This window comes from Molossus molossus, unplaced genomic scaffold, assembly GCF_014108415.1.
Source record: "Molossus molossus isolate mMolMol1 unplaced genomic scaffold, mMolMol1.p scaffold_m16_p_1, whole genome shotgun sequence".
Taxonomy (NCBI): Eukaryota; Metazoa; Chordata; class Mammalia; order Chiroptera; family Molossidae; genus Molossus; species Molossus molossus.
Window position 1 is genome coordinate 162,033,914 of NW_023425344.1, and position 11,293 is coordinate 162,045,206.

The following is an 11,293-nucleotide window of genomic DNA, read 5'->3' on the forward strand; positions in this document are numbered from 1 at the left end:
GCCTGAGAGCCAACGCTATAAATCTCAGTTCAAGCCCAGGGGAAGGCTGCTGCCCTAGCTCAGTCAGGCAGAGGGAACCAATTCAAATGCGAAGCACATCCTCGCAAACACTCCCAGAAATAATTTTAGCCAGATATCTGGACACCCCATGATCCAGTCAAGTTAACATATAAAATTAACTATCACGTGTATTTCATAATTCAATTTTATTTTACTGTAGAAAACCAGTACTCTATATTATATACCTTCAACGAATTATTATATATTAGTATTTCTGCAGCAAAACGTATGCCTATTTTCACCAAGTGGGATGTTTTAAAAGGTTATAAATATTATAAAGAGCCTCATGTTTATTTGCTTAAGCTTCTTAGATTTTAGGATTGTAATAAGGATTGCAGACCAGTTACTGAGTCAAAAGCCATATACTACGTCTTTTATCTTCATGTGAAAGAATAACTATTTGAAGGGGATTTTTTTTTGGAGAGAAATGCTTCCTGAGCCAAACTCTAATGAAAGAAGCTTCCACAGGGACTCCCAGGAGATTGATACACACCCCTGTCCTCAGGAGAAATTGTGCCTTGTGCCGAGCCCCTGCCTGGAAATCTAAACAGGGAGAGACGCCATCTGGGAAAAGACGAAGTTGTATGGAGAGCAGCTCCTACTCCCAGAGTTAGAAATACAAAACCTGAAGCTGTAATATTTTCTTCCCACGTTTTAGTGGATCATTCCATGCAAACCCCGAAGTACACAACACATCAGCCCATTCGGGAGACCCCTCAAGTAGGGGTAACCAAGCACTGGGCGAAGAAAGCAGCATGTGCCAAGGTTCTGAGGAAACAGAAAACATTTTAATGTTTCTTCTGTGGACCAGCGTCTATCAGGAGCTGTGAAGCCAGAGTTCCGGGCTCAGTTCTGGCTGGGACTATGAGCATGACGCTTGCATGGTCCGTGGACTCGTTTTTATTGATAGAATGGGGGTCAATGTGCTTATTTGATAGTATTATTTTGAAAGTCTAAAATAATAAGGTAGCAAAATACTATCTTGGATGTTTGGTTTTTTTTCCATGTTAGTTTCTGTTTCCCACTTTTTTGTATATGAATCTCCCCACCCCCCCACCCCGGTAAAAGGCTTCACCATCGCTTTTAGAGAAGAATGATCGCTGTACTGAAAAGGGGGAAGGAGCAATAGACGATCGACGCTGGATTTATGTTTTACTTCCAGAACAGGCTTTTTAGAATAAAGAAGCGGAGGAGAAAGAGGAAGAAGGGGGAGAAGGTGGAGGAGGAGGAGAGAAGACGAGGTGGAGGAGGAGGAGGAGGGAAGACGAGGTGGAGGAGGAGGAGGAGGGAAGACGAGGTGGAGGAGGAGGAGGAGGGAAGACGAGGTGGAGGAGGAGGAGGAGGGAAGACGAGGTGGAGGAGGAGGAGGAGGGAAGACGAGGTGGAGGAGGAGGAGGAGGGAAGACGAGGTGGAGGAGGAGGAGGAGGGAAGACGAGGTGGAGGAGGAGGAGGAGGAGGGAAGACGAGGTGGAGGAGGAGGAGGAGGAGGGAAGCCGAGGTGGAGGAGGAGGAGGAGGAGGGAAGACGAGGTGGAGGAGGAGGAGGGAAGACGAGGAGGAGGAGGAGGAGGGAAGACGAGGTGGAGGAGGAGGAGGAGGGAAGACGAGGTGGAGGAGGAGGAGGAGGGAAGACGAGGTGGAGGAGGAGGAGGAGGAGGAGGGAAGACGAGGTGGAGGAGGAGGAGGAGGAGGAGGAGGAGGAGGAGGAAGACGAGGGGAGGAGGAGGAGGAGGAGGGGAGGAGGAGGAGGAGGGAAGACGAGGGGAGGAGGAGGAGGAGGAGGAAGACGAGGTGGAGGAGGAGGAGGAGGAGGGAGGAGACGAGGTGGAGGAGGAGGGGAGGAGGAGGAGGAAGACGAGGTGGAGGAGGAGGGAAGACGAGGTGGAGGAGGAGGGAGGAGGAGGGAAGACGAGGTGGAGGAGGGAGGAGGAGGGAAGACGAGGTGGAGGAGGAGGAGGAGGAGGGAGACGAGGGGAGGAGGAGGAGGAGGAAGACGAGGTGGGGAGGAGGAGGAGGAGAGAGGAGGAGTGGAGGAGGAGGAGGAGGGAGACGAGGTGAGGAGGAGGAGGAGGGAAGACGGGTGGAGGGAGGAGGAGGAGGGAGGAGGAGGGGAGGGAGGGGAGGAGGAGGAGGAGGAGGAGGAGGTGGAGGAGAAAAAGAATCTCTCACAAAGTAATAAGTTTGGAGAGACTGGAATATCTAGATCATCCCACCCCTACCTCCTGGGTGAAATACAGGCGAGTCACCTGAACTGATGGGGAGGGTTAGGGAGAGATGGTGGGTGGGGTGGGACTCGGTGGGAGTGGCAGGAACTGAATCTGAGAGGATCAGGTGGATAGGCGTGGGGTCAGCACACAGGACCACGTGGAAACCAAGCCAACGCCGGGGAGCACTAACGTTCACCCGACAGCCCCCTGGGTGAGCTGTCCCTCCCCTCACGGAAGACGTGGCCTCCACTCCAGAGATGCCTACATCAGCCCGGGCTGAGCTCCATGCAGACCATCTCGGTGTTCACGCGCACACTTCTTTGAAGGTCCAGAATGTTCCAAGATTCCCAAAAGATAAAGACGTCCTCAACACCCCAAAGAGGGGGTGTGCTATAGAAGAGAAAGCCCAGCGCCGAGCAGGACTTGGGGAAACTCAACAATGGGAAACTGCGTTTTGCTGTAGTGCCCCTTTCCCCTCCCCCTTCCCCTTTCTCCTCCCCCTCCCCCTTCCCCTTTCTCCTCCCCCTCGCCAGCTCTTACCACTGCTGAACGCACCATGCTGTCACATCATTTCATCAGAATCTTCATGTCAACACCACACCACTCTTAACTACTACACTCTACTGCCTCTCAGATGAAATGAGGTTGTACATGTAAAGTATTTAACACCATGCCTGGCGCATTCATTGCTTGTTTACATGATGACGTCAATGTCATGGGAGGTGGGGGGGGATAGGTTGGTTATCTGCTGTAATGCCAACAGAGTAAAGGTTGAATCCAGAGCTTTTTTTTTCTTGATTGATTTTAGAGAGAAAGGAAGGGAGAGGGAGAGAGAGAGAGAGAAACATTGATGAGAGAGAACATCGATTGGCCACCTCCTGCATGCCCCCCACTGGGGATGGGGCCCACAACCTGGGCATGTGCCCTGACCGGGAATCGAACTGGCCAGCTCTTGGTGCATGGGTGGACGCTCAGTCACTGAGCCACACCGGCCAGGCTGAACCTGGAACTTTTAAGGTTCAGATATTAAAGTTCAGAAAAGTATATTTTTCAGATGATGCATGTTTTAAAATTTCAGATAGTTCAGTCTTTTTACTTCATGTCTGAATAGAAGGAGATGGAACAGGAATCTAAGGTTTGTCCTTTTGCTCAATGGTCCTTGTGTTTTTTATCTCTAGGTGGAAAAACAAAACAATAAATGTACTGTGGCTTAATGTTCTCACCCCACTTACAGCCTCTGTCTTCAAGATCTGTTGAGACAGCTCTACAGCCTTTGCCAGCATTTCCCCTCCGAGGCGATTCCCCTTCTCAAGTGTCCACTGATGGAGGGTAAGTTTTACTCCACTTTGTTCCTAAATGGGACCTGACTCGGACTGGAGAGTAAGATTAAAGTGAGTAAAGATAACAAAGAATGTTTCAAAGTTATAATTAAACATTACAAAATTATATAAATAATATAAAGAAGTTCTTTATAAAACTCATTCATTTGACAGCCGTTTAATGAGTTTTCACCACATATTTGATAACAAGGATATATGACAAAAGAAAAAAACAAAACAGACAATATCCCTATAATTATGGAGCTTGCAGTTTGGTGGGAAAGACAAATATTAATCAAATAACCAAAATTAATGTGAAACTGCCACCATGACACTCAATAGAAAGTGTGAAGCTTTTAAAATCCATAAGAGGGGCTCTTGAGCTAGGCAGAGAGATCAGGTAAGGCTTCCCTAAAACTGTGGTACATTTATACAATGGAATACTACACAGTCATAAAAAAGAAGGCAATCTTACCTTTTCTGGCAGCTTGGGTGAATCTGGAAATGATTGTGCTGAGTGAAATAAGCCCATCAGAGGAAGACAAATACCACATGATCTCACTTATATGTGAAGTGTAATAAAATAGACTGACAAAATAAAAACAGAAGCATGAATACATAGAACAGACTGACAGCTGTCAGAGGGGAAGGGGGTGGGAGGACTGCATGAAAGAAGATGAAGGGATCAAGCAAAAAAATATTTAGACATAATATTTATTTTTAATTTTATAGATAGATGATAGACAGACAGACAGACAGACACAGACAACAGTGTGGTGATAGCCAAGGCAAAAGGGGTGGGGAGTAGGTGGAGGTGGGCAAAGGGATGAAAAGAGAATTTGCTCGAGGCAATGGGTACATGATGTGTGCAGATGATGTATTATTGAGTTGTACAATTAAAACCTATACCCCAATAAATTCAATAAAATTAAACAAATGGGCCACTCTTGGTGCGGCTTATGTGCTTGTTTAGTGCAGACCTGGTATCTCTTTTGGGAAGCTGCAGCTGAGGAGACCCCAGTGTTCTCCATGACCCACAAAAAAACCAATGAAGGAGGCAAGGTTGAGAACAACGATCGTATTAATTTGAAGAGTGGGGCAGGGTGGTTCTAGGGTACAATTTAAGATTAAGAGGCATTCACCATAGTAAACTAATGATAGCCTATTGTGAACCAGGGTTTGTCAATGAGGCAGATCAGATTCCCATTAGACAGCAGCCTGTCAATGAAACAGACACACCTACCTGCACAGCTGGAAATGAGGATGGAGATACAATGGATGTGTTCCAGCAGCAGACAGGGGTGTCTGCCAAAAGGGGAACCTGCTACTTTACTCTAGAACTCTGTTCCTCCAGACCACGAAGACATTCTCCATCAGAAAACTGCAACTTGGTTTCAACACATCTGACTATCACAGTCTAGTTTTCTCTTCTTTCATTTTCCCGGTTCCTTTATTGAACACAAAGTAACTGATGTATGCGCACAAGCATTTGCATTGTTTTAAACTAAGTGGCCAATGGTATGTTTTGATCAAATGGAGATGAGATGGGGGAAAATACTGGTTCTGTGAAAATACCCCCTTTCTTCATTAGTGGCTGCTCATTTCGCTCTTTCTATTCCAGTGAGTGGTTTTGCGCTCAATGTTTAACAACAACAACAACAACAACTAACAACATAAAAATCTTTGTATATCTTGTTTGATTGGAGAATTTTAATGTTTTTCATTAATCATTGTAAAACCAAAGACAATTTTATAACATTTTTATACGTAGCTGTTACAGGTAGGGCAATCTGTCTTTAAGTAGGAGTCAATTATTCTAAAAGAAATTAATCCTACATAGCTTTCCCTACAAATCAAGTGTCTTGTTCTTAAATAAACTCCTGTTTTCAAAATAAATAGAATAGAATAGAGCTTAAATCTGAAGCAAAATCTTTCCCATTAAGAGAATATCAGATATTCAGTACCTATTGTGTAGATCTCATTTAAATCATTTCAAAGCTCTTCTCTCTCCCTTTTATTAATTTGTTTAAAATAAAGCAGACCCACAGATATACATACATAGATCGCAGTGGACTTAAGAAGCTCCTTTCCAAAGTAGCTAGCAAGGCAGAATATTGAATCCTGAAGCTAGCTAAGAAATTATCAAAATAGTGCCGTGGCCTGTAGGAGCATCATTCTGTACCCCAAGGGGCGGTCCGTTCTATTCCTGGTCAGGGCACATATCCAAGTTGCAGGTTCAATGCGGGAGGCAGTTCATCAATGTTTTTCTCTCTCGTATCTATGTCTTTCTTTCTCTCCCTTCCAATCTCTAAAATCAATTTTAAAAAATTAAAATATCACCATCAATGGACCAAAAATCAATTGTGAGGTTGGATCATCAGCCTGGACATGTAGGAATTAGAGTATGCGCACTAGAAACGTAGTTAGTACACTGTAGCTAGCAAAAGGAATGAATAAAACATTGGAGAGAGAAATTGTTCAACTAAATTTCAACCTTTCTGAAATGTGTGTTGTTTTATTTTTACTTTCAACCATTCATTGTGTTTGGGCCTAGCCTTAAAGAATGTTTTCATTAACTTCTACGACTTACCATGACACATAAATGTTAAACTATGGTTATTTCCTTGGATAAAACAGTTTTTGTATCTATACATGTGCTGTATCTGGCCAATCATAAAGTCCTAAAGCAAACTGAAAAAAAAGCCATGTCCCATGCAAAACCAAAATGGATTTTTTTCCCAACAAATTCATGCTTACAAAACAAAACAAACAAACAAACAAACAAACAAACTTCTAAGTGTTATATGGCCAATGGAGCACCATGGTTCAATTGTGGTATTTAATTAGTTCATTTAAGGTATGGTTAATTTTCCTATTTTTAAAGTCCCAATATAGTTGCAAATTGCAAGATGATTGTATGTGATAATTTGCAAATGCAATAAAATGCTATTTTGAAAGTGTCGTGCCCCCTGCCTGTTACTGCCCCCAAAGGACCTAAATAAACCTTATCAATGAGCATTTCCTCCAATTGCTATTAACCAAATGAGAAACTTGAGCTAAAAAAGAAACTTAATAAAGCCAAATTTAAAATTGCTGTGCTTCATTCTATGCAAGCATGACATTTAAATTAATAGCATCGATCTCCACCTCTTAGGACATATGGTATAATTTCTAAATTACAGATAGTGTACATTTATCTCTGCCTTTCTTTTTCCAGTTCAGACAATTCTTGGAAATTACTAAATAGTAACACTGCAGTTTTTCTACTTCATCAATGAATTTCAAAATTAACATGGATTCAGTCAAGTTCATTACATCTTTAAGGAACCATCAAGAAAATACATTTAAAGAAAGAAAATAAATGGATGATACATTATCTTTACTTCATGAGCAAATAATACCCTTGATGCTTTTTTCTTTCCCAAAACAGCTCTGATTATTAAAAGGAAAACATGTCAAGTGTGTTTCACCTGTGTCAAAAAGTATCTTGGTTTCTGTAAGCTTTATGAGCAGGAGAAATATTGCATATAAATTATATCACACCCTGTGTTTTCTCTCGTTATGCCTAAATCCTTTGCTGATTATAGGCCATGTAACTTCAGGCAGACAAAAGAAAAATAATCCCTATCATGTTGAACGCCAGTCCGTGGTGTTTATGAGTACCTCCTGCTGTATTAAATGACTCCAACATCTGTCAGGTGTGCTGCATCAGAGCCGCAGGAAAATATCAGTACAGGTTGTGCACCTGGCCAAATGTTTTGTCTAAGACCTTGTCAATCCTGCTGACGGATGAGTTCAGTATTCTAATGAGTGAGATTCTCAATATGTTTCCACTTTGCCAGATCTCCAGATCACATCAGGAAGCACAAAGCCCAAGCAACTGGAAGGAAAGATCATTTATAAAGTCAGTACTTCTGACTCATATAAATGTGTGGCTTTAAAGCTATCCTGGTGAGGTGGTCTCCTACCTCTTTGTAATCCTCTTTTTATTTATTTTTTTAATATGTTTTATTGATATTTTGGAGAGAGAGAGAGATAGAAACATCCATGTGAGAGAGAAACATCAATCAGCTGCCTCCTAGACGCCCCCTACTGGGGATCAAGCCCACAACCCAGACACGTGCCCTGACAGGGAATGGAACCAGGACCTCTCAGTCCATGGGATGATGCTCAATCCACTGAGCCACACCGGCCGGACTGTAATCCTTCTTTATAAGCTTCATTTAACAGACTAATTTTTATTTACTCAAAACAAATCAATTCCAAACAATTTGAAAAGGCTACTATACTTTTGAAGACCATTAATTACTGTCAGCTTTACATTTTGCATAGGACGACAATGTCTACAATTAGAGGGTTTACAGACATATTATTTAGTGAATTATATTTTAAGCTGTGCTAACAGTGACTAAAATCATATGAAATTATTTTAGTTGGATGATATATATGTGTTCCATTTAGATAACTTATAAGCAATAAACCCAAACACTTTCCTCATGACCCTTCATACTCTACTATAAAAACTGAGTGTTTTTAATTGACTTTGGGGAGAACATTATAGTAAACATATTGCCTATTATATATCAACTATTTGCTTACAAATTATACAATATTCATATTATATTCTACATAAAGGTATGATACTGTCCTTAATAATGTTGTAAAGTTTTACATTTTGTAAAATGACATCCAAAATTTATAGTTTTTAAGCTCTACATAACATCTAACACAAATTCTAGTAAATTCTATTTCAAACAAGGGAAAAATGCACCTTTCATAGGGAAATTGTGAGATCCACAAAGATAATAAAAGTAATAAGCTATCAGAAGTCATAAATCAAGCTCTTGTCTATTAAAATGTTACACAGCTTAATATAACATTTGGAAAAAGTCACTAGAACTATCATTTATTTCCAAGAAGACAATTATCATTTTAGATAATTCCCTTAAAAATTATATAACACATACATGTGTTAGCCTTTACAATTAAGCCAACTCAGGTTTGAGGCTAATGATTTAGCAGTACATCAAAAATAAAAAATGTAATAGCACTTCTGAATAGTTAGTATAGAGATTATTCATTAATCATGAAAGGGGGTTTCTGGGTCATGTATCCATCCATTCATTTACTTATTCATATGACATAAACACTATAGAAAGAGTACTGATACATAGTTCTTCTTCTTGCCATTTTAAAAGTTCTAAATCTCTGGCCCAATTTTACCATTTTGCTGACCGGTTCAATTCATAGATCAAAATTATATGAACATAACACATATCTGCAAACAAAGTTTAAGTCACGAGAAGACTTAATTTCTCGTTTTCAAATCTTTTTACTGATTAAAGTTTTAAGTATACATCTATGTGGATGTGTATACATATTTGTTGTCAAACCTTTAGGAAAAACAGAAAGGATAAAGTTAGGAATTAAAATCATCTGTAATCCTACAACTTATGTTTATTGAAAATGCACCCCACCTCCACTACATTGAAAAACTTTAAATCAATTCCCTATATCCAATCTCCATATTCTGTCCCAGTCAGAAATATGAGCAAAATGCGAGTTGTGAAAATATGAATAAAGGACCGGGCCAGGCAATTAAAAAAGAGACAAACCAAATGGCCGACCTGTGAAAAGGTGGCCAACATCATCAGTCATAAGGGAAATAAAAATGAAACAGTTTAAAACTCTTCAGAACGCCTACATGAACAGGAGAGCAAATTCTTCATGCTGGAAAGGAGTTGGAGAAACTTGCTCACATTCCTAGTGGAAATGTATGTCAGTGTAGTGATCGAAAATCATTAAGCAGGTTGGCCTGAAGCTAATGATATGCATAGCTTATGATTCAGCATTATATCGCATAGATATAAATATACTGAACAGAAACAAGATACATATGTTCATCCACACTCACTGGGTTGAGGCTTCCTTGGCCTCCCTTTGAGCCTTTCTGCATCATTATAAAAAATGTATATTTGAAGATTTAATAGTTGATGATTTTTCAAAACAGATCCAATAATCTCCATATACATTAGGCAGGATACATATAACACACACACATACACACACACACACACACACACACACACACATCATAATCAAACTACTTAAAAGGGAAGAAAGGAATATCTTTAAAAAGTCAAAGATAAAAGGCATGTAACATAAAGAGAAGCAAAGATGAGAATTACAAACTTTCCATTATAAACGATGCAAGCCAGAAAACAACATAGTGACATCTTGAAAGTGCTGAAGGGAAAACAAAGGCTGTTAACTAAATATTCTGTTCTGAAAATACATTTCAAAATAAAACATAAATACTTTATCAGAGAAAGAAAAACTTAGACAATGTATTGCCAGCTAATTTATATCATAACAAAGGTTAAATGAAATGTTTCAGGCAGAAGAAATATGATACCAGAGAGAACCTTGGATCTACATCAAGAGATAAAGAGATGAAGAGCCCTGGCCATGTAGCTCAGTGGGTTAGAGTGACCTTCTGATACACCAAGACTACAGATTCTCATTCCTTCTCTTTCCCTCTCTCTCTCTCTCTCTCAAATCAATCAATCAATCAATCAATCAATCAATCAATCAATCAAATAAAGACATTTTACATAAAAAGCCCTGGCCATGTAGTTCAGTTGGTTAGAGCATCATCCTGATATGCCAAGTTGCAGATTCTCTCTCTCTCTCTCTGTCTCTCTCTCTGTCTCTCAAATCAATCAATCAAATAAAGGCATTTTAAATAAAAAACCCTCACTGGGTGGCTCAGTTGGTTGGACTGTCGTCCCAAATACCAACAGTTTTTGGGTTCAGTTCCCAGTCAGGGCACATACCTAGGTTCCAGGTTAGAGCCCAAGTCGGGGCATGTACAGGAGGCAACTGATCGATGTTTCTCTCCTTTCCTCTCTTTCTAGAATCAATATATACACATATATGGACAGGTGTGTGTGTGTGTATCCTTGAGTGAGGATAATAAAAAAAAGAACACTGAAAATGTCATAAATGAAGCTACATATAAACACATTTTGTTTTTAATTGTTTTAAAATATAAATTACTAACCAAAGCAGAATAGGAGCAGTGTATTTTGCATTACAGCTGAGGTACAACTTCCTACAACGATAGCATGTGGAGGAGAGGAAGAAGTGTAGAGTATCCCCTCTTGTCCTTATGCTACATGTGAAGTAGTTTATGATTTTTGAAGATAGAATCTGATTAAAGATGTACATTGTTAATTTTAAGGCAACCTCTGGGAAAATGTAAGAGAGAGATAAAAAATGAGATACTAATATAGTAAAAATGAAATAATAAAAATAATCCAAAAGAAGTCAGAAAAAGAAACAAGTATCAGATGAAACGAATAGAAATCTAATTAAAAGGATGTTAGATTTTAATCCAACCCCATTAATAACATATTAACATAAAAGCACAGGTAAAGATGTGTCATGCAAACACATAAAAATAAAGATGGAGTAGTCATATTTATAAGAAAAGTCAAATATCCAAGAGGAAGTAATAATCCCAATTGTGTGTGGACCTGAAAACAGAACTTCACCGTCCACGAGGGAAAAGTGATAGAAGTGAAAGGAGAAACAGAAATTCTGCAGCTGGAGACTTCACGCTCTCTCCTCCGTAATTGATAGAACAAGTAGTGGAAACTCAGTTACTACATAAAAGCCCTGAACAGTGTTATCAATCAAGTTGAC

General features: G+C 40.2%; 1 pseudogene; it reads left to right on the top strand.

The window, feature by feature from the left end:
* The first annotated feature begins 4,615 nt into the window (after window positions 1-4,615).
* LOC118617450 lies at window positions 4,616-5,007 on the top strand (annotated as a pseudogene).
* The last annotated feature ends 6,286 nt before the right edge of the window (window positions 5,008-11,293 follow it).